The following is a 22,056-nucleotide window of genomic DNA, read 5'->3' as shown; positions in this document are numbered from 1 at the left end:
AAACAGTTTCTGAATAGACAAAGATGGGCGATCACTGAGAATCAGTGTAGGTTCAGAAAGAACAAGTCTTGCCAAGTAACTTTATTTCTTTTGTTGGCAAAGCTATAAGACAAATCTATGTGATTATCTGAAAGGTATTTAACAAGCTCCACTCTCCAATTCTTTCTGAGACCAAAAGAGAGACGGGCTGAGTAACATGTATACAAAACCAATTAAACAACAAAACTCAGAATGCTCATAAATAAGTTCTGCAGTATTCACTGGGCTTGGGCAATAGTGTTACCAATGATCTGGACAAAACTTTTCCCAACATCCTTATCAAAATGTAGGGATGACCAGAACCTGGAGAGAATAATGAAACAAAAGAGAGCAGAGTCAGATCTAAAACAATTTTAACAGAATATTAACTTTAACAAATAAAATTTAAAAGAGAAAATGTAAAGAATTATATTTGGGTTAAAAAAATCAAATGCTAAATATAAACTGTGAAAACTGTTGTATACATAAAAAAGCAACTAGGCCAGGTGCGGGGGCTCACGCCTATAATCCCAACACTTTGGGAGGCTGAGGCGGGCAGATAGATCACCTGAGGTCAGGAGTTCGAGACCAGCCCGGCCAACATGGTGAAACCCCATCTCTACTAAAAATACAAAACTTAGCTGGGCATGAAGGCAGGTGCCTGTCATCCCAGCTACTTGGGAGGCTGAGACAGGAGAATCACTTGAACCTGGGAGGAGGAAGTTAGTTGCAGTGAGCCAAGATCATGCCACCGCACTCTAGCCTGGGTGACAAAGTGAGACTCCGTCTCAAAATATACACACAAAAAGGCAACTAGTCCAGCACCTTGGAAGGCAGAAGCAGGAGAACTGCTTACGCCCAGGAGTTCAAGACCAGCCTGGGCAATATAGTGAAATCCCATCTCTATTAAAATATTTTTAAAATTACATTTAAAAAAAAAAAAAAACTAAAGAGTTTTGTCAAAAGTTTGACATAGGCTGGGCATGGTGGCTCATGCCTGTAATCCCAACACTTTGGGAGGCAGAGGTGGGTGGATCACTTGAGGTCAGGAGTTCGAGATCAGTCTGGCTAACATGGTGAAACCCCATCTCTACCAAAAATGTAAAAATTAGCTGGGTGTGATGACGCACACCTGTAATCCCAGCAACTCAGGAGGCTGAGGCAGGAGAACCAGATGAACCCAGGAGGCAGAGGTTGCAGTGAGCTGAAATTGTGCCACTGCACTCTAGCCTGGGCAACAGAGCAAGACTCCACTTCAAAAAAAAAAAAAAAAAAGAAAAGAAAAGCTTGACATAAATTAAAGTGTGAAATGGCTGCCTCTAAAATTTATCCAATCTTAATCTTAGGCTAAGTTGGCACACACATGTAAATAAAGTCACGCACAAGGAAGGTGAATGCCATACTCTACACTGTACCAGTTGGCTCGTATCTGGAGAAGTTATTCAATACTTAGTAATGCCCTATAGTCATACGAAGGGCAAAATAAATGTCCTCATAATTTGAAAATTAAGTCATCCTCTGGGAGTAATACCAGCCTGAATCAAATAGAGTGATGGAATTTAGCCATAATCATAAGTAATTCCAAGAAAATATGTGACTGAAAAGGCTGGGGATACCCAAGTCTGGTCAAAAGAGAGTAGGGTGTAGTTTCTGGGAGGCAGGATTGCAAAGTGAATTAAGAAAGCTGAAACCTTGTCAACTATGTTGACAGAAGGGGGTTATATTAATCTGGGGTAGTGGGGAGAGCAGGAGTTTAACAAGGAAGACTTTGCCTATGTGCCCCCAACACTGACTGAGGTGAAAGCACACTGACCACATCCCCAGAGCGGCGCTGGACAGCTGCATCCTTATAAAGACTCTCCATCGGGTTATCCTGGCTTAGTGACACTCCCCATTAAGATTACCCATTTCATTAGAAGGGCTGGCTTCCCCTGTAGATTCTCCTATAGTGATGAGAGTGTGCTCATCCAACCATAAGCTGCCATTCCATTCACAGTTATACTAATACATTCACTAACTGGCATTCTTGGTTTTATGTCAGTCTCTCCATCACTTGCTAAATATAAGTAAATTCCCATAATTCTGATGACTTCTGGAAAATGTTCAGAAAAATGTTCATAGCTAAGGACCTAAATAAGTGAGGTCTATACCTTAAATATGACAATCCGTATCCAGCTTCTACCCATCCGAGAAGCCCTACGTTTCTTTATGACAACTGTATTTGATGTAAAATGGAACCACATATTTTAAGAGAGAAAACTAAATAAAACACACGGATGGCAGTGACCAGGAAGGCAAAAGGTCTGAAATCCAGTTTGAACAAATTCAATGAAGATACTTAGCCTGAAAGAGAGAAGATGTAAGACAGCCATCTTCAAACATTACTCTTGCAGTGACATAAAATTATCTCTAAAGGCCGGGCGCGGTGGTGGCTCAAGCCTGTAATCCCAGCACTTTGGGAGGCCGAGACGGGCACATCACAAGTTCAGGAGATCGAGACCATCCTGGCTAACATGGTGAAACGCCGTCTCTACTAAAAAAAAAAAAAAAAAAAAAAAAACTAGCTGGGCATGGTGGCAGGCGCCTGTAGTCCCAGCTACTCGGGAGGCTGAGGCAGGAGAATGGCGTAAACCCGGGAGGCGGAGCTTGCAGTGAGCTAAGATCCGGCCACTGCACTCCAGCCTGGGTGACAGAGCGAGACTCTGCCTCAAAAAAAAAAAGAAAAAACAAAAAGCCAAAAAAAACCTATCTCTAATTCTGTGATGAGAACCAGTTGAAAATTATATAAGGAAACACTTTCCAGTTAGCACTCTCCTATGCCTGGCACATAGCAAATGCTCAACAAGTTTTGACACATAGTCAATGCCCAACATTATTACCGCTTACTGTAGTATGGATATTTAAAAAACATGAAAGAAATACATACTAGACACTGTCAGAAAACCTAGGAGAGGCACCTAACCCTGCTGAAGGTAAGAGGTCAAGGTAGGCCTCCCTGAAAGAGATGCCTAAGCAGAATACCAAAGAAAGCACAGGAATTACCCAAAAAGTATAGGAAAGGGCATTCCAGAAAGTAGTGTGTGAGACCAAAGGTACAAGAAAGCTAGTGGGGTTCAGTGTGGTTCGAGAGATGAGTAGGGGAGTGATGGAAGGTAAGGCTGGAAAACTAAAAAGGAATTCATGTGTCACACTAAGGAGCCTGGAAGAGGCCATGGGGAGTCACTAGAAATTTTAAGGATGAAAGTTACATAATCAGATTCAAGTTTAGGACAGTCCTTGAGGCAGCCACATGGAAGATGGACCAAAAGAAGGCAAGATTGGTAGCAGGAAAAGATGGCTAGTTCAATCATTGGGCACCTGAATGAATATTCTGGCACTGGAGGAAGAGCAAAGGCAGAATTCAAGACGTAGTTAAGGAAGACCTAAAAAATGACTAGATGTCAGTCATAAACAAGAAGAACGAGTCAAGGGTGATTTCTGGGTTTACAGCTTAAGAACCAAATAGAGAACAACGCCATGCACTGAGAAAGCTAAGGAGCACAGGAATGGTTCTGGGAAGGGAGAAGATAAAGTCAGCTCTGGGAGAGCAGAATCCAAGTTATCCATGGAACACACCAAAGGTGGTGAGTATCTAGAAGACAGATGGACAATGGGGTCTCAAGCTCAGGAGGGGGACCTGAGCAAGATATACCGGTTTGGAAGTCATCATTGCAGAGCAGTTATTGAAGATACCAGAGCATATGAGATCACCCACACTCACAGTGCAGGGAGTGAGAAGAGGATTGGGACAAAAGAGCACATTAACCATTTAAGGGAATGAAAGTTAGCTATCTTGTGATCTGTTAGGTAAGGAACTTAAATATTTAGGCAAAGACTAAACATCCACTTGTTGGAGATGATGTACAGGGAATTCACAACGTAGTTGGGCTAGATGACCTCTAATGCATCTTTCAACTCTGAAAATCAATCAAAAACTTCAATTCAATACAGTATTTCTTACAATCAGAAATAACTTTTCACCACTATTATAGAAAAGCTAAAATCATAAGTATTTTCGTTTTTGGCTTAGTCAGTCCAATATTTTGTGTAAGTTCTAAAAAATACATTTTTTGCTGTTTCATGTTTTCTGAAAGGGAGAGAGTACTTGGTGTACTTGAACAGGAAAGCACAGGCTCTAATTTCTTCACCCTATTTTTCCTTCTGTGGGTCCAGTTACACTCCTGGTTAGTATGAAAATGCAGTTTTACTACAGTAAAAATTCAAACACACGTTCTCAGCTATTCATCCCTTTACTTTCTGCCACCTTGTGCCTGAATTGGGCTATACAATGGGGCTAATCTATGGATTTAGATCTTAAAGCTTTAACTACATTTCAGAAATGTGCCTATAATTTTCATTGATATTTGAAGTATGCTGATTTCTGTCTCCTTTTCTGCTCAATTCTAAAAATAGACACAGGTCCATACACAATTTTAAAAATTAAATCCAGAAATGTTTGATTAAAACAAACTGCCATTTTTGGCATAAAAATACAACCAGAGTATTTTCAGACAGTACTGCTGGGAGTTCAACTTAATCCTTAAATATGGCACTGGTCCCACTAAGTGGTACCTGGAATAGGTGTGAGAGGTACTTGACCTCTTTTAACCATATGTACTTTTTCTCCTGCCCCCTCTTTATGCCTCTCCCACCACCCCGCAAGCCTGCTTTTTCTCCTCCTGTTCCTTTCACTTTCCTCCTGAGAGTGCCCATAATCTTTTAGTACTACCAGTAATGCCACTAAAGCCAACACAGCTGCCAACCCCTGGCCTAGAAATACAATGGATATAATTTGAATTACAGACTACCATTAACTTTTTGGTTGTCCTTAGAAAACGACTTTATATTCTGTTTCAGTGGCCCAATCCACAGGACAGAAAAAAAAAAAAAAAGTCACTGTAGAAAGTAAATCTATGTAAAAAAGAAACCTGTAGTGCTTTTTAGCTCTAGCAAACGAATGTAGATTACATACAAAATTTATAATTACGATTTGCAGGTACAGGTCTCTGAATGACCAAACAAGGATAGAGGAAGACCAGAGATGATGTTTGACACCATTTGAAGTTTAGGGTCATGTTAGTTATTAAACTGTGTTATTTTTTAAAAATAATAAGGCTTAGAGTAGAGAAAAGGAAAAGAACCAAGGCTAGAACTAAAATAAAAGGACTTCAGTATTAGGTATTACAGTCTTGGGAAATTTTTAAAAGTTCCATAAAACCCTACGGGAAAGGTGAATAATCATGTCCCCACCACAATCCCCTCCCTCAAGTCAAGTGCTCTCGAAGCTGTGCTTTGATGCAGCATTCTGTTTATACAACAACCTTGGTGGTTCTAGGCTTCAATAAAGAAAAAGGATTTCAGTGGATTTACTTTTCTCTTTATCTCTCTAGCTGATGGTATCTTTACCTTTTCTGTTTAATTTCACAAAATGGAAGCAAGGGACAATTCATCAGCAGCACTGCACTCCAGGTTGGGAGTGGGAAGCACAGAAGAGGTGCTTCCAATAGGCTACCAGAGGCAACAGAAACACTTTCTTACAAAAGCTCAGAGTGCTAACGCTGGATAAACATAAACACACAGCAAATAAAAAGTTCATTGACCCTGTCCAGCATCATGGCAACAATTCCGGTTCCTGTGGCTCCCTAATATGCTTCAGTGTCTTATATCACTATGTGATAATACCTGCCTAAGGCTTCTTGGCCTGAAAAACTCCTCCTCACCCTTCAAGTCTACGCTCAAACACTCACACATCTTTGGAAAGCTTCTCTCACTATCTCAAGCAGGTGCCCCTCTCCCTTAGGTGTGCCTCTTACCGCTCTTTCACGACAGCTGCTATTCCTGACTGCAGCTATTTCTACCCCTGTGAATGTAGCTCTCCAGTCACCTGTCCGGCTTCTGAGGGAGCACCGCGTCTTTCCCTTTCCATATCTCCTGGCACATGGTGTGTACTTTATGTACAATTCACAGTGAAAGAACTCCCTAGCTTCTTTCACTAGAAAGGAGAGACACATCCATGCAAGTCTCTCCTTCCCAGTCTCACCTAGTTTAGAACTTCATTATTATTACCTAGATTATTCAAATTTGTCTCTTCACTGGTCTTCCCATTTCTGGTCCCTCTTTCCTTGAATTCACTCCATATACATTACTGCCACTTACAACTCTAAGTAAATGTACCAAGTTGAGCAGGTGGTGAAGTAGAGAATGAAAGGCTGGAAAACATCAGTTCTCTAAGTTCAATGGGTTCAAATCCAATAGGGCAGAAAGAGAAGTAGATAATTAACAGAATTTACCAGGTGCTGTACAGATACACCCAATTTATGCTAATCCCTCTGCCTGGCATGTCCTTCACTCTGAAAGGGTCAATTCATAATTCACTTCATATAGGAAGCTTTCCTAATCTCTCCAGCCAGAAGCAATCTCTCTTTCCTTTGCTCCCACAGTACCCTGTTACTCCGTTATCACTTTGTTTGAATTACAGTTATTTGTACCCATACGTTATACGTCTTACTGGATTGAACTTTTCTAAATGGAGGGCCAGACATCTATTTGTCTCTATTTTGCCACGGTACCTAACACAGTGCCCTGCAAATAGCTGATAAATAATGCATTATGACGATTAACCTCACTAAAATATTATGAGTCTGTAATTCCTCTAGGATTTGCCAGTATTAAGAATATCAATGGGTCATATACATGCAATTCAGTCCTAAAATTTTCCACTCTAGCCACAAAAATAGAAAAAGTCTATTCTGTTTGGCCAGATAAGAGTCGACATATGGAGAACATCCTCAACCAGATCCGAAAACGTCCAAATGAAATGGATCGCTGTTGTAAAAAATACAACAAAGGGCAGCTCCCTAGTACTACAATAAACTGAGCAACCAGCCTTAGCTGCCAAATACAGAAAAGCCATAAGGGGCAAATGGTGTGGTGTTTCCACAATGGGAGCAGGTCAGTGGGTAGAGGCCTAACTAAGTAAAAATGAACACCGCTAGTAAAATTTAATGAAACAAGACACTAGTACAAGACAGTATGTCAAAAATGGATCATTAAATAAGCTGTCTGAGCTTTCAAATATTATCACTTTCCAGAAGTGAATAGTACTTGCAGCTTATCCATTCTTTTAAGGATCATATTCAATTTTCTACAAAAGTGCTACTGTAAGATACCTCAGCAAGCCCTTGTTAGGATTCCCAGTTCCTTAATTTCACTGTTTATGTCTGTCCTCCCTTCAACCTATTCTTTTATCATAATTGTTTTTGTTAGAATGTAAGCAGTTGAGTACACAATGAGATAGACAATAACTTAAGAATTAAGGACTTTAACATTTCATGATTTAAAATGCAGAACTATAAAATTCCAGCTTCTCAATTCTTACAAAACAAAACAAAGCTCAAGGCTTAAAACTTTAGAAAATGCCATGCTATAATGATATTTCCCCACTCCTAATTGGTTTAAATGAAGTCAGAACATTTGATTATATCATTTATTTCAGCACCGTAATCGCTGAGGGCAAAAACCTTGCCTCACCAACTAATTTTGTAGAGCCCTTGGTGAACAATTTGCCTGTAGTAGCTTTTACTCTACAAGGAAGACCAGTGTGTTAAATAAAGTGTTTATATTAGAGTTGAAAGACTTAAGTTTAAATTCAGCCTCTGTCTATTATTTTGAGATCTCAGACAAGTCACTTAATCTGAGTTCCTCTCTTTACCTGAAAATAGGTGTAATAGTCATACCCTCACTGCCTATAGCACGCGACTGGTATGAGGATTAAGTAAGAAAATGTGTAAAAATGCTTCATAAAACTATAAAGTGTAATATAAATAAAAGGGCTCCTGGTATTATTCTTAAAATAAGTGCTAAGAGCAAATCCCTCTCTATAAGAAATCAGAATATAATTATTTCTGCATCTTTTCCCAAGAGAATTTATGTCTGACATACAAAACTGCAAATAACTCCTAAAGAGGAAATTATCAAAAAAGGAGGGGAGAAAAGAGAAGAAAGAAAACTTGGGGTGGGACTAGAAGAGGGAGGTAAATTAAAGAGAAAAGGAGAAGTTTTTGTAGTAAAATAATGCAATATAAGAGAAAGCAAACCTGATTTGAAGAATCAACTTCTAACTCTACCACTTATGGTCTACTTGTGTGACCCTGGGCAAGTCACTTCACCTCTCTAAGCTCCAGTGTCCTCATTTGTAGGTAGAGATAATAACTCACAGGATTGCTATAAGGATTAAATGAGATAATATATACAAAGTACTTAGCACTATGTCTGGTGCATTGTAAGTGGTAAGTGGTTACTGGCATTGACAAAATTATTAGACCTGTTCCCCAATGGGTGACTTTCAGAAAGACAAAGGAATCAAGAACATTGAAGAGGGGAAGATGATATTCGGAGAGCTAAATCTATATATTACCACCAGGAGACAAAGTTTAAGAAATATAAATTACACAAAGTTTTCTTCATATTAAATGTACAGATTACTTACTGTGTCTCTAGAATTGGTGAGGAATCAAGAGAAATGTAGTCAAAATCTCCAGATCATAAAAGCAGAACAGCAATAACTGTATTCATAAAAGCAGAATGGTAACGGAAGAATTAGGCCCCTGAAAAGTGCTTATTAACGTGTACAGAGGCTTCTCTGTCCCAAACTCAATTTTTTAAACTTTCATAACAGAACGAAAGCTACACTCTGCAGCAAAGGCACAGCAACCCCACATGCCAAAAACACACGGTATTAGCTATCATGCTCTCATGTTAGTTTCTGCCATCTTGTTCTTTATTCTGGGTGTCTTGTATTTGTGGTTGATTTGTGATGTTAAACGTTATTAACTCCAACCTATTCAGGAACTGCAAAAGCAGTAAAAGTGTCCCAGGAATCAGGAAAAAGAGGAATAAAATCTCCTGAACCAGCTGTAGAGATAGTAAATAACTCAAAGAGGTAAGAAAACAATGGATGTTATCTGTGCATATGGGATCAGAGACTTATATATTATAATGTACAAATTCTATACCTGTGGAATCAATGAGAATCAGCAAAAGGCAAGGAAAACATGAAGCCTTCTGTATAAATGGCCAGAGAATCAACAATTTGGGCTACCAACTGATTCGGTGTTAATTCAGGGAAAGGCAAGGAGCTGTTAAGAATTTAAAAGGTAAGCATAGGCCAGGCGCAGTGACACACACCTGTAATTCCAGCACTTTGGGAGGCCAAGGAGGGTGGATGATCTGAGGTCCAGAGTTTGAGACCAGCCTGACCAACATGGTGAATCCTTATCTCTACTAAAAACACAAAACTTAGCTGGGCATGGTGGCGCATGCCTGTAATCCCAGCTACTTGGGAGGCTGAGGCAGAAGAATCACTTGAACCCAGGAGGTGGAGGCTGTAGTGAGCCAAAATTGTGCACTGCACTCCAGCCTTGGCAATAAGAGTGAAACTCTGTCTCAAAAATAAATAAATAAATAAATAAAAGCTAAGCATAAGTGTTATCATCACAAACCACAGACAACTGCCAAGGCTCCAGGCCTGTTTGAATTTGTACAATACCACAGTGAATGATCAGGTCACCACATGACCTATAACTGTTAAGGTCTTCCCTAAGACCTGTGCAGAGCTCATCTAAGGGCAGGCTACCTGCCTCCGTGGATTTTCAGTGCAGACTAACTATTCCTGGTGGGAGAAGATGACCCCAAAATTTGTATTAGCAAGGAGGTAACAGTATGACTGGTTTCCTTTTGATAGACCAACTCACACACCTTTTTACTAAGACAATCTTCCAAAACTACCTGTACTTAGAAGAACCTGTAAACTTTTTATAACAAAGCGAAGTCGACATCTAAGTATCTCCATGAAGTGATGGGCTAAAGATCTGCCAATCAGGGCATGGTAAATGGAAATGATATACCATCACTACTAATTTAAGGCCTGTTTAAAAAAAAAAACTTTTACAATTTGTTTTGCCATCTTTGTCTTATTTCAATTATACAAATACACATGCTTTAAATCTTGGCTTTAGTTCTGCTACTTTTCCCATTAGGTTTTAAACTCATCAACCATCAACTGTCCTAGTACAAGTGTCTTCTAGAACCTACCCCATTAAGTCAAGTAGAGAATACTTACATTCGTTCACAGAGACTATGACTCTGGAGCTGTACTTAAACTATGAGTACGGTCAACTGCGGGCACTGACGAAGAAGCTGAAGAGTCTGGATCCTGCTGGACAGTTAGGAAAAGGTAGGCAATACCTCTCCCACTGCTCACCTGCTGCATTCCCTGCCTAGATACACTTTTTTTCTAACCTTTAAATCCAATTGAATTTGTGATTCCAATTCTTAAACAACAAATATGGACTATTCTCGAAACTTCATAAATAAAATCAGGTGGACATTTACACAAGACACTGCTCACTTCTATAGCACCTTTTATTTCACAATCCCAAAGAACTGTCAAAGTTGCCCCAACAGAAAGTATTAGTGATGGAACTTCTATCATTTTATACATGTACAACACTCTATTCACCCTGTTTCTGCCATTATAAGCATAGCTATTCATGCAAATAAACTAAAAGGGCTGAGACCAACATTCAATCATTAACTAAATTTCAACTTCATAATTCAACCCCAAAACTATTCAGTGCCAAGTGGTTTAAAACATTACAGAACAGGGCTGGGCACATTGGCTCACACCTGTAATCCCAACATTCGGGAGGCCGAGGCAGCAGGATCACTTGAGCCAAGGAGTTTGAGACCAGCCTGGGCAACATAATGAAACCCTGTCTCTACAAATAATTTAAAAATCAGTCGGGCATGCTTGTGCACACCTGTAGTCTGAGCTACTCAGGAGGCTGAGGTGGGAGGATCGCTTGAGCCTGGGAGGCAGAGGTTGCAATGAACCATGATCGCACTACTGCACTCCAGCCTAAAAGACCAAGACTCTGTCTTTAAAAAAAAAAAAAAAAAATACAGAACACAGCCAAGCACAGTGGCTCAGGCCTATAGTGCCTGTTACTTAGGAGGCAAAAAGATCATTTTAACCCAGAAGTTCAAGTCCAGCCTGGGCAAGATAGTGAGGCTCTGTCTTTAAAAAAATAATAATTACAGGACAAAATATACAATGACTCAAACATTAAGCAAAAGAGTTAATATGGAACAACTTCTCACTTCTAAGTCCTTATGAGTACTTACAGGTAATAAGTCAAAATTATTAAAAAGTCCCACTCAATAGTTATATTTAATTTGTACCACGAATAACTTCCAAAAATGGATTAAAATAACATGTCAAAAATAACTCATTTACTTGGGTGTTCATTATTTTGGAACTGTTTCTAGAAAACTGACCCCAAAATTTAGATGTCAGAAGAACGTATTTCCCAAGTCAAGTTTTTGAAACTACAGACCTGAGGAAGACCATCATGAATGGGAGAGAAAATATGGATTGCAGTTAAGCACGCCATAGGGTACAAGACAGAATGCCTGGGTCAGAATCCTGGTCCTACCACTCAGTAGCTATCTAACCTTAGTACCACAGTTACTTCATCTACAAAACGGGAAAAATAAAAATACCTACTCCATACAGTTGTTGTGAAGATTAAAGCCAGGCAAGTAAGTAGTACATGTAAAGGGTTTAGCAGGAAGCAGCATTATATATTTACTTATCATCATTATCATATGACTAGATCACTTAAATCATCCACAGAAACGCCTTTTCCTATTTCAGTCTTCCTTAATTGGTCTAGTAGCATTTAATCCCTCCCTCCTTGGCTTCCTCATAAAACACATTTTCTATGGTATTTATTTGGGTAGGTACATTTCTCTCCCACTGGATCACATCTCCCTGAAGACAGCAACCACAGTTTGTCCGAGAGTACACAGCAGCAAACACTGTTCACTGCTGCCTTTGATTTCTTTCCCTCTAAAGATTCTGAACAATAATACCCTGTCAATTAGCAAACCTTTACCTGGAGACAGAAGGCTTATGCAACCAGTGCACTTAAGTACTGGTCATACCTTGCTAAGTACTTTCTTAAGACTTAAACAAAAATTTTGGGGGGAATAAGAGGAGGATATGCTTCATGTTTTTAAACTACTAACCAAAGATATATTTTTAATTTTTAAAAAAGTTATGTCTCAAAAGCTTGCTTTCATTATTTCATTCAAAAAGACCATAGTGCTTTTAATATAAAAATACAGTAGCATAATTTCTGCATATGTCAAGTCTAACCTAATCATAACTTGCCCATCTGCTGATTTTAATGTAATCCTAAGGATGCTAGATGACAATATGCTTGTTTGATTCACCCTACACTATTTACATAAAATAAAAGCATTTTAACAATACATCGAGATGCAAGTCTTTCTGGCTGTGATTTGTGCTCTCTCTCTTAACAAAAAGTGTCACACACACCAAAAAAAGTCTGCAACTTATCCTGGATCACTGGGGAGGCACTTTCGAAAGGGCATTATCCAATTTCACTAACACAATGATGCTCTCCTTACATTTAAGAGAACAGAACTTTTCTGAAAGCAAAGAGCTGAACTGAGTCCATTGCTTTGTTATCATTTTTTAGAAAGTCCAATTTTTCCTTTGTTCTTATAGTGTCCTACCTTTAGAAATCAAGTTTGCAGCATAAAAACTGACAAGGACATCTTTTTGTTGGCACAAATCATCTTAGTCTCTATTCTTTGACTTATTTTAAAACAAACTCAAGAGCAAATGGCTAGAGAAGAACTGCTCCTATTTAATGTGGGTTTTCTAAGTCTAATTTTTTCATTCCCAGTGGCAGGGCCTTTCAAAAGAGTACAAAAACTACACCCAACTTTGCTTCTCATTCTAAACACATCCCAACCAAATGGGAAACATTATCAGCCATCTTAACAAGGAGAAAACAAAGCTAAGTGAGGTCAAACCAAAGCATTTTTAAATTCATTGTACCTCTTTTGAGATCAGGATTTTTCAGATGTAAGTAGTTCGATGAACTTATGCAATAAAATTATGTAATATCATAATTTAACATAATATTTTAGACTAACTTCTCTCTCCTCAAATAGTCACAAGGGTGGTTAATTCACATACAATACCTCTCAGCCACTGGGGAGAGAGTATAATAAACTTAATTGTTTTACATATCCTGAGGCACAGAGAGAAAGGCCAAATTCAAAGAGGTTTACAGTACCTTATATACACAGATGATTGAGACAAAGAACTTTCAAGAATCTGTACAGAGGAATCTGTACTGAGGAAGCAAAAAGAGGCTTAAGTACAATAGATCCTGCCTTAAAGTAGAGAGACCGGTCAAACGCAAGCCCCAGCGCCAAAAAGGATCTCACTCATCAATCCCCATCTTACAATCAAGAGGTAGAACTTAAATCACTTAAAGCTGTTTTTTCATATTTGAGCGGTAAAATAAGCTAACAGTCAGGCCATTTCCGATTAAGTGGCCTCTCTCAAAACTTACCACAAGTTATGTGAAATAGGCAAGAGCGTTGGTTCTGCATTTTATCAAGTGAGAAACAACAGCATCCTACTTTTGGACAAGCCACTACTTTCAGAGCCACTAGCCCTCCCCCCACCTTCCATTTCTTTTTATATCATTCCTCCAAACTTAGAACCCGAAAAGCTATTCCACAAAACAAAAGCAGCACCAGTAAAAGGAAAGGCCACTGCTTTTGAAAATAAAGTTTGTTCTTTTGCTGTCAACCTGGCAACTTTTTAAAGGTGAAACGTGCCCTACTCAATTGGTTATAATCTTTTCTATTCCCACATCAAATAACCACTCGTTTGACCTCGATACTAAAGGTGAAAAAAGGAGTGGGAGAAAATGATTTTGAAAGGAAGGGGCTACGGGTGCAATGGTAAAGATAGACTCTAAGACTGGTTTTGAGCACTCCGTGGCTTCTGGGAGCTGGGAGGCTTTCCTGAGTCTGTCTTGAGAAATGTTTGGCAATCTGACGCATCAGTTTTTAGGAACGGTACACAAACAGCCCCCACAATTGAAGAGCCATGCCTCGGATCCTGGCTCTGGGTGACATAGGCTGGAGGGCACGGGACGGGAGCGCTGGGGCTACCCGGAGAGGATCCGCGACATTTGCTATTGTTTATGAAGCCCAGGCGGGGACCCGGAGTGGGGTGCTCTGGGGCTGGGGAGTGGAAGGAGAAAGGAGCAGAGAGAAGGACAAAGATTCCTTCCCGGGCGCGAGGCTCCCTCTCCGGACACACGGGGCCAGTATCACCCCGGGGAATAAGAGGGCCAAGGCCGTCGCCGCAGGTTCCCCGGAGACATTTCCAGCCCCGGAATTAGCCCCGCTTTCCCTGGACACTCAAAGACACCTAAGATCTCCTCCTGCTCTCAGAGTTGGGGCTGGCGCGGCGAGCCCGGACCCCCAGCCGAGCGCCGCATCCGCGAACTCACCTGCCTCCGGTCGCGCCCGCGGCCGGCTCAGCCTCCGCACGGACCGCAGCCGGCCGGGCGCCCGTCCGCTCCCTTCTCCCCGCTCCGCCCTCGCCCCGCCCCCGGGAGGTGGGACCCGCGGCCTCGCCGGAATCTCGGGGCGGCCTCCCTGAACTCTCGCGAGCCCTCCCTCCTCGGCTTCTCGGTGGCTGGGTCGGGCCGACTCGCCCTGACGTCATACGCACCACAACCGGAAGTAGTCTTCTGTCGTCAACGCCGCCCTCCCCGGCCCCACCCATCTCTGGCTGGTGAAGTTCAGACTAGTTCTGAGGGAGTTGACTGTCACCGCTTCTCCTCTCACCAGCCTCACCTCACTGCCGTTTTTACTCAAAACCTGTTCAGGCCTCTCTTGAGGGTGGCCTAGTGTGTTGTGACATTAGTCACATTCTAAATGTCATCCGAATTTTTCAAACAATGTAATGCAAAGAATGTTAGAAATGGAAAGAGAGAATTCACACATTTTTCAGATGGGGAAACAGTGGTCAACAAAGATGGATCAGCTAAGTTGCTCAGTCGGTAGCTGTGGGGACTCGAAGCCACCCAGGTTCCTTGATGCTTCCATTTCACCATGAGGGGACTCCAGAGACTGGAGAGGAACTAGGATTTGGAAATGCCACAAAAAATACATTAAAAACCTGTTTGGGTTTTCTTGGAAAATCTAAAATAACTGACAGCACTGGCCTGCTTTATCATTAGGATTTGAGAATTGTGCAGAAGAGCACTCCCCTATAGGATGACCCAAAAGGGACAACTTTGGGAAGGTTGATGCAATTTGCGTATGGGGACAAAACTGGCCTTTGGGAAAGCCAAATAAGAGAATGACTACCAATTATTGTTGACAAGTTTATCCTCAATATGAGTATTGGAGGTTTTATAAAATATCCTTAGCTTTTAGTTTATTGAGACAATATATGAAGCTGGTACTGTGCTTGCAAAAATTATCACTTAGAAATGCCACCTGTCATCTTTAGGTTTCCCAAGAGCAGGTGACACAAGCAAAACACTTAGGAAAGAAGCATTACATCATTTCTCTTTCTTACACGGTGCTTTTTCATTCTTTGCTCAGTAGTGGGAAAAGCTCTAGTTTGGTAATTAGTGTATTTTGGGGGAGATTAGCTCCACTTATATGGTCATTTTGAAACTCAAATGACATTTGTCATATACAAGCATAGGAGGTTTAATTGTGATCAGACAAGCTTGACAGAGGCCTATACACCCTTCTCCCTGTAGTGCACGCATACACATACCATTCAAATGCTACAGTAGGATTGAGAATAGTGTATGGTTTGTTCCATAGCAAATTTATGTCTTCAAATGCGCCATGCTAGAGTAATATGAACTAGTGTAGAGTAGCAGTCTAGGTTAATATGAGATAGGCTAAGACTTTGACCTCTAGTTCCTAAATTTTCCTAAATTGAGACCATTGTAAACAAATTTCCCTGGGAGGTTGTTGAAAGTACCTCAACGGAAACAAATCAGAGCTATGAACCAGAATTTTGGTGGTCTATGGACCCCTTTTCAAAACAGTATTCTTAAATGCATAAACTACCTAGGGTTACAAAGGAAATTGATAATGTTAACATACAGTTACCAGAAATACTAAAAAGTGAGTTTGTGTTATAATTATGTGGTAAGTGGTAGCATCTAAGATGGCTGTCAATGATCCTGTGCTTCTGGTATTCCTGCCTTCTATAATTCCCTTCTCTAGTAACTTAGTTCTTAAAAAGGAAATACAGCAAAAGCGATTGGGATATCATTTCCATGATTAGGTAACAAAAAGATTTGGGCTCCATCTTGCTTGTCCTTGCTCTCTCACTTGCTTGCTTTCATGGAAGCCAGCTGCTGTGTTGTGACCTGCCTTACAGAGAGGCCCACGTGGCAAGGAACTGAGAGATACCCAGTCAACAGCTACCAAGGAATTCAGGCCCCCAGTCCAACAACCTGTGATGAACTGAATACTGCCAATAATCACGTGAGTAAGCTTGGAAGTAGATTTTTTCCCAGTTGAGCCTTGAGATGACTGCAGCCTTGTAAAACCAGATACTGAGCCAGCAGGCCCAGTATCTAATCAAGCCCAGATTTCTGGCCCACAGAAACTGTGAGACAATAAACATTTGGTGTTTTAAGCCACTAACTTTTGGGGTACTATGTTACACTGCCATAGATAACTAAAGTGGTTATATATTTGCCTCTTTATTAATGCATTAAATAATAAGATCAAGACCTACAGTAATTTTGTAGTAATATAAACAATATTTTGAGATATCTACAACAACTTTAATGGGGTAGAAAATATATGTGATTCCTATTGAGGAAAAGTCACAGGTATTGCTAATATTCCTGTGGTTTGCTGCGTACATTTATGATGGAACAAATGCTAATTTTCAGTTTGAATTTAGTGAAAAAATTTATAACTATATAACTATATAGTTTTATATATATATTATATGTATATTTTTTTCTTTGAGGTTCACAGACCCAGGTTAAGAACCATTGACCTAAGTAATAGATCATTTGTAGGAACTTCCAAAACTCTTATCACCAACTATCTGATACAGAATCAAAGTTCAGGTAATAAACATACACTATGGCCACTGCTAACGTTATTAGCCTACAGCTGAATATGACTTTGTATCCCCTTCCTCCACTTATTCCCTCTTCTTTGAGTTTATGCTAAATGTAGACAGACAGGCTAAAATTGTAGGCCAGAAAGGATGAGAAAACTCATGATGAAAACCTTTTTAGCACTCAATTTATCTAATTTTTGTTTTTACCATTTGAAATTGTTAGCTCCTTGATCAGAAGAACTCTTTGGTATTACTTTTACTCTCTTAGGCCTACCACATAGTAAATAAAAATGAATGCCAAATGGCAGTAGTACATAATAATAAAAGGACAGCTATTGATAAAACCCTTCCACCAAATGAATAAAGCAACTTTTCCATTTATGCGATTTTGCAACTGTGGGATATACCCAAAGCAGTATTTAGAGGGCTATTGTTTTAAATGCACTTCACAGAAAACACAAAAATGAAAACAAATGAACAAAGCTTTCAACTCAGGAAACCTGAAAGAGAAAACAAAATAAATTCAAAGGAAGAAGGAGGATATAAAATTTAGAGCAGAAGCCCCTCCATTACCCTTATGTCCACCAAGGAATGTAAATCAAATATATAATCATTCCCATATATACCTCTGTTTTTCAAATGTATTTCAAATGTGGTTTTCAAATTTTGTTATGATTAATAATTTAAAATATAATTTTAAAGATAAAGGCAGAAATTAACTATTAAAATTGACAATAACCAAAAACTGATTCTTTGGAAAAGTAAAGGAAATAGGAAAAAGCTTGACAAGATTAATCCAGGGAAAACAAAAAGACACAAACAGTAACAATGATAATGGAGATGCGACTACAGATACGGAGACTTTGAAGAGCATAAAAGTTTATGATATGCAGTGTTATGCCAATAGATTTAAAAAGGAGAGAGAATAGGTGCTTTTTCATTCTCCTGGAAGTCTCTCCTGATGAAAAGCTAGTAAAGTTTTTACCATGGAAAAAAATTGAAAGTTTACAAGATTTTTTAAAAAGCTGAATGGGCCTTTCCAGTTTGAGACTAAAGGTGCTTGACTCCTGGCTCCTCTTCTCATATCCATGACTTTCAAAAGGACTCTAACCAAGACGAGACAACTAAGTGCAGTTGAGTTTGTTTGAAAATGAAGACTCTATTTTACAAGCTGCATGGGACTTTCACTGGGTCATTTAATCATGCACATGACAATCCATTCAGAGCTATCACCAGACTGTCTTCTGCAAATTACTTTATAAACCTGCAAACAGTGATTTCTAATTGATCCCTGATTTCTTTTTTAACTGACTTGACTGGACTGAAAAAAGGCTGAATCACATTAGAGATTTTTTAGCATTAATTTTTCTTGATATTATGGATTGACATCCCTCAGTTCACATTTGACATTACATCACAATCACATAGAGGGTTACTCTTGAAAAAGTATGTTTCTGAAGATTTGATATTCGTGGTTTTTAAAATTCTAAACCATTACTTGCAACAGTTTCCACTGTGTTAAAACAGTTGAACTTCCTTTTCAGTTATCTCCTCCCACTAGAGAATGTGAACTTCAGGGCAAGCTACTAGAACTGACTCAAAGGCAATGCACACTTTACATTTCTGAGCCTGTTACCAAACTACCATCCAGAGGTTACACCAATTTCCACGCTACCAGCAGGCAGTGCAAGAAAATTCCCATTTCCCCACATGCTTGCTCACATTGGGTTTTGTTTATATTTTTAATCCAGCCAGTGAAAGAAAGACTAAGACCTTGACAGGAAAGCCACTTCACAGGCATGCAATCTACGTTCCTCTTCTTCCTTTCAGCTCTGGCCTTAAGGTTGGGGATAAGGCTATGTAGGGAAGTTAGTTACAAAACCTGTGGCTTGTTTAAATGTAGTGAATTTTAGTAGAGTCTGGGGCAGGCAAGATCATTCTTGGTGTCAGCTGGTGCTGTGTTGATAATTTTGGCTGAATGATTTTATAAAGCTACAGAGAGGAATTGTCGGGGAGAAGTTACTGGGTGTGCTTCTCATTCATTCTGCTATACTCTCCAACCTCCCCAGGAATCAGGTGATTGCTTTCAGCGGGTTAGCTTCGTGCATTTTTATGCTGATTTGATTTCCTGGAGAAAATAACCCAAATAGGGCTTTCAAGGAATTTTTTTTCTCTGATTAGACAACACAGGGCCTTGTGGAGAAGGTTAAGAAATTGTTGTCGTTGTTGTTGTTATTGAGACAAGATCTAACCATGTTACCCAGGCTGGAGTACTGTGGCTATTCACAGGTGTGATTATGGCATACTGCAGGCTCAAACTCCTGGGCCTAAGTGATCCTCCTGCCTCAGCATCCTGAGTAACCGAGACTCCAGGTGTGTGCTACCATGCCCAGCTAAGATTTATCTTCATATAATAGCAATAGGAAGCTGTTGCAGAGCTTTGGGCAGAGGCATTTTATTTACAAGTATTAAGTTGTATATTGCAAGCTGTCTGGGGCAAGAGTACCTTGGCAAGCAGAAATGAATATCTGGTCTACTTGTGGTATGCCCTACCAGGGCTGAATGCTACAAAGGTTATCAGATAAATTGGATAAATTAAAATCAGGTAAATCAATCATTGTATTCATCAAGTAAATTTCTGATTTGACATCCCATGTAGATTTTCTTATGAGGTGAGAGTATGTCAATTAGCCAATAGAAATTTTTGGTTTGCTTGGCAATTACATTTCTCATTATAAATTCCCACTCTCAGATTGCCACATGTTCTCCTCTCAGTTAGACTACCCTTACTCTGTATTGGTTTCTCTGAGTTTGGTCACCTCTGACAAAGTTAAATTTTTGGACATGAAAAGCTAAGTATCAAGCTCTGACTATCCTAAGCAATCCAGACACAATCTCTTGTTAACATCTTTGTGTTGTTACTCTCAGACTACAACAGTTCCTAGGGTAGAATTATAATGAAGTAAAATTCTTATAACAAGATTAATATGCATACTTTCTGGGAAATTTTAATATATTAAAAATGTTTATAAATAGACCTGTTTTACAACTTGAAATGCCTATCAAAAGCCCCACTCACATATGTAAAATGGTCATTTACATAAAATGGTTCGCTCTTAGGTCAGCTTTCCTGGGAAATCTGAAATACTCAGATTCATGTGCAGGAGATGTATTGGAAAGTGGTCTCTGGATCAACTCAGGTGAGAGAGAGAAGACAGCAAGATCAGGCAAAGAGAAGTTGAAATATAATGCAGTTGCAACAGAGGCTTCAGCCTCTCCCACAAGGGGCTCTGGAGTAGGGATGGCTCTTCAGAGTTGTCCCTGTTGAGGCACAGGACCAGGTCTTTGTACCCCAACCTCAATCAGTCATTGGATGTGGGAGATAAAGCCCACCTGGCGAGGGCAGTAACTGGAGGAGGACTCGGCTGGGGACTCTGAAAAGCCAGCAGTTCCGGCGGCTGTAGTAATGACAGCTGCAATCCTAGAAGGTGGATTTTGGTGGTGCACCACAGCATCTGCTACCAGCCCACTGAAAGCTGCTTCCTCTATCTTCAGTTTGTTATATTGCAGATGCCAATAAAACAGTCATAAAAGCTGCTCCAGCCTGGGTGTGGTGACTCATACTTGTAATCTCAACACTTTGAGAGGCTGAAGTGGGAGGATCACTTGAGCCCAGGAGTTCGAGACGAGCCTGGGCAACATAGAGAGACCACAGCTCTACAAAAAAAAGTAAAAATTATAGTGGTGCCATGCACCTGTAGTCCCAACTACTTGGGAGGCTGAGGTGGAAGGACTGCTTGAGCCCAGGAGGTCCAGGCTGCAGTGAGCTGCGATGGCACCACTGCACTTCAGCCTAGGTGACAGGGGACCCTGCCTCAAAAAATAAAAAATAAAAATGAAACTACTCCTTAAGAATGTCCCATTCTGCCTCCTGGTGTGCTGTACTAAGGTCACATCACTTCTATATTACCCTGCTTACCCTCAATCTAATCATGAAGAAACAAAGTGGATATTTGACAAATTAATTGACCTGTACTGTTCAAAATGCAAATGTCATGAAAAGCAAAGATCAACCAAAACACTGTTCCCAATTTTAAAAGATTAAAGCCATAGTACAACTAAATGCAATGTGTAATTCCCAATTAGACCCTTGACCAAATTTTTTTTTTTTTAACTATTATTTGACAGAAAAGACATTGTTGAGACAACTGGCGAAATATGATTAAGATCTGTAAGTTAGATAATGTTAACATAAATTTTCTGGTTTTGATCATCGTTCTGTGGTATAAGAGAATCTCCTTGCTCTTAAGAAATACAGCAGCATTTAAGTATCAAAAGGTAAGATGTTCTGCTTAAGCAGTATTATTTAATTTTATCTCAAATATTCCCAGTTTTGCCCCATGAAAAAACTTCGGTGTCTGTCAGTGGAGAGGAACATGACATTTTCAGTAACTAGGACTAATTGTGCCGCACAGAAAAAATGTGTTTACCTGGAATGCCTACCAGGAGAATAGATGTTGTTTTCTAAAAGGGCCCTTTCTTATAGCTTTTTACAAGATCCAGGTGGCTTCACTTTTTTTAGACTTGTACAGCTACCTCCTTCCTGCCTATGCATTTTGTTATTTAGGTCCAAAGGCTGGTTTCACTTACATTCTCTCTGATTTTTTTTAAAAAGAACAATTTGTTGTGTACTAGTTCCTTATGATGGAAGTATTGTTGGTGAACTTCCATGGGGATTACAGTATCTAAATAATCTATGTTCAATCAGTAAGAGGCTTTGAATCCTGCTGCATCCTTCAGTGTGAAATAATATTGCTATAAACCTTTACAATCACTTGACGTTTTCATCAAAGGATCCCAAAGCTATTTATAAGCGTTAATTTAGCAATTCAACACACCTGTGAGCACATTGAATCTTCTCATTTTAAAGATTGATTCAACTAAAGAAAAATTAAAAGGATAGTTGATAGATGTATGCAAATAAT

At 39.8% G+C, this 22,056-nt stretch overlaps 1 protein-coding gene across 1 annotated transcript in view; it reads right to left on the bottom strand.

Moving 5' to 3' along the window:
* The window catches only part of STK38L (serine/threonine kinase 38 like), a 79,819-nt gene extending 65,172 nt beyond the window's left edge, over nucleotides 1–14,647 (bottom strand). Inside the window, exon 1 of the mRNA XM_025402905.1 lies at nucleotides 14,466–14,647. The gene's annotated coding sequence lies outside the window, so the exon portion shown is untranslated. The remainder of the gene's footprint in view (nucleotides 1–14,465) is intronic.
* Nucleotides 14,648–22,056: the final 7,409 nt, after the last annotated feature.

Source organism: Theropithecus gelada, chromosome 11, assembly GCF_003255815.1.
Source record: "Theropithecus gelada isolate Dixy chromosome 11, Tgel_1.0, whole genome shotgun sequence".
Classification (NCBI taxonomy): Eukaryota; Metazoa; Chordata; class Mammalia; order Primates; family Cercopithecidae; genus Theropithecus; species Theropithecus gelada.
This window is presented reverse-complemented; position numbering and strand designations above follow the sequence as displayed.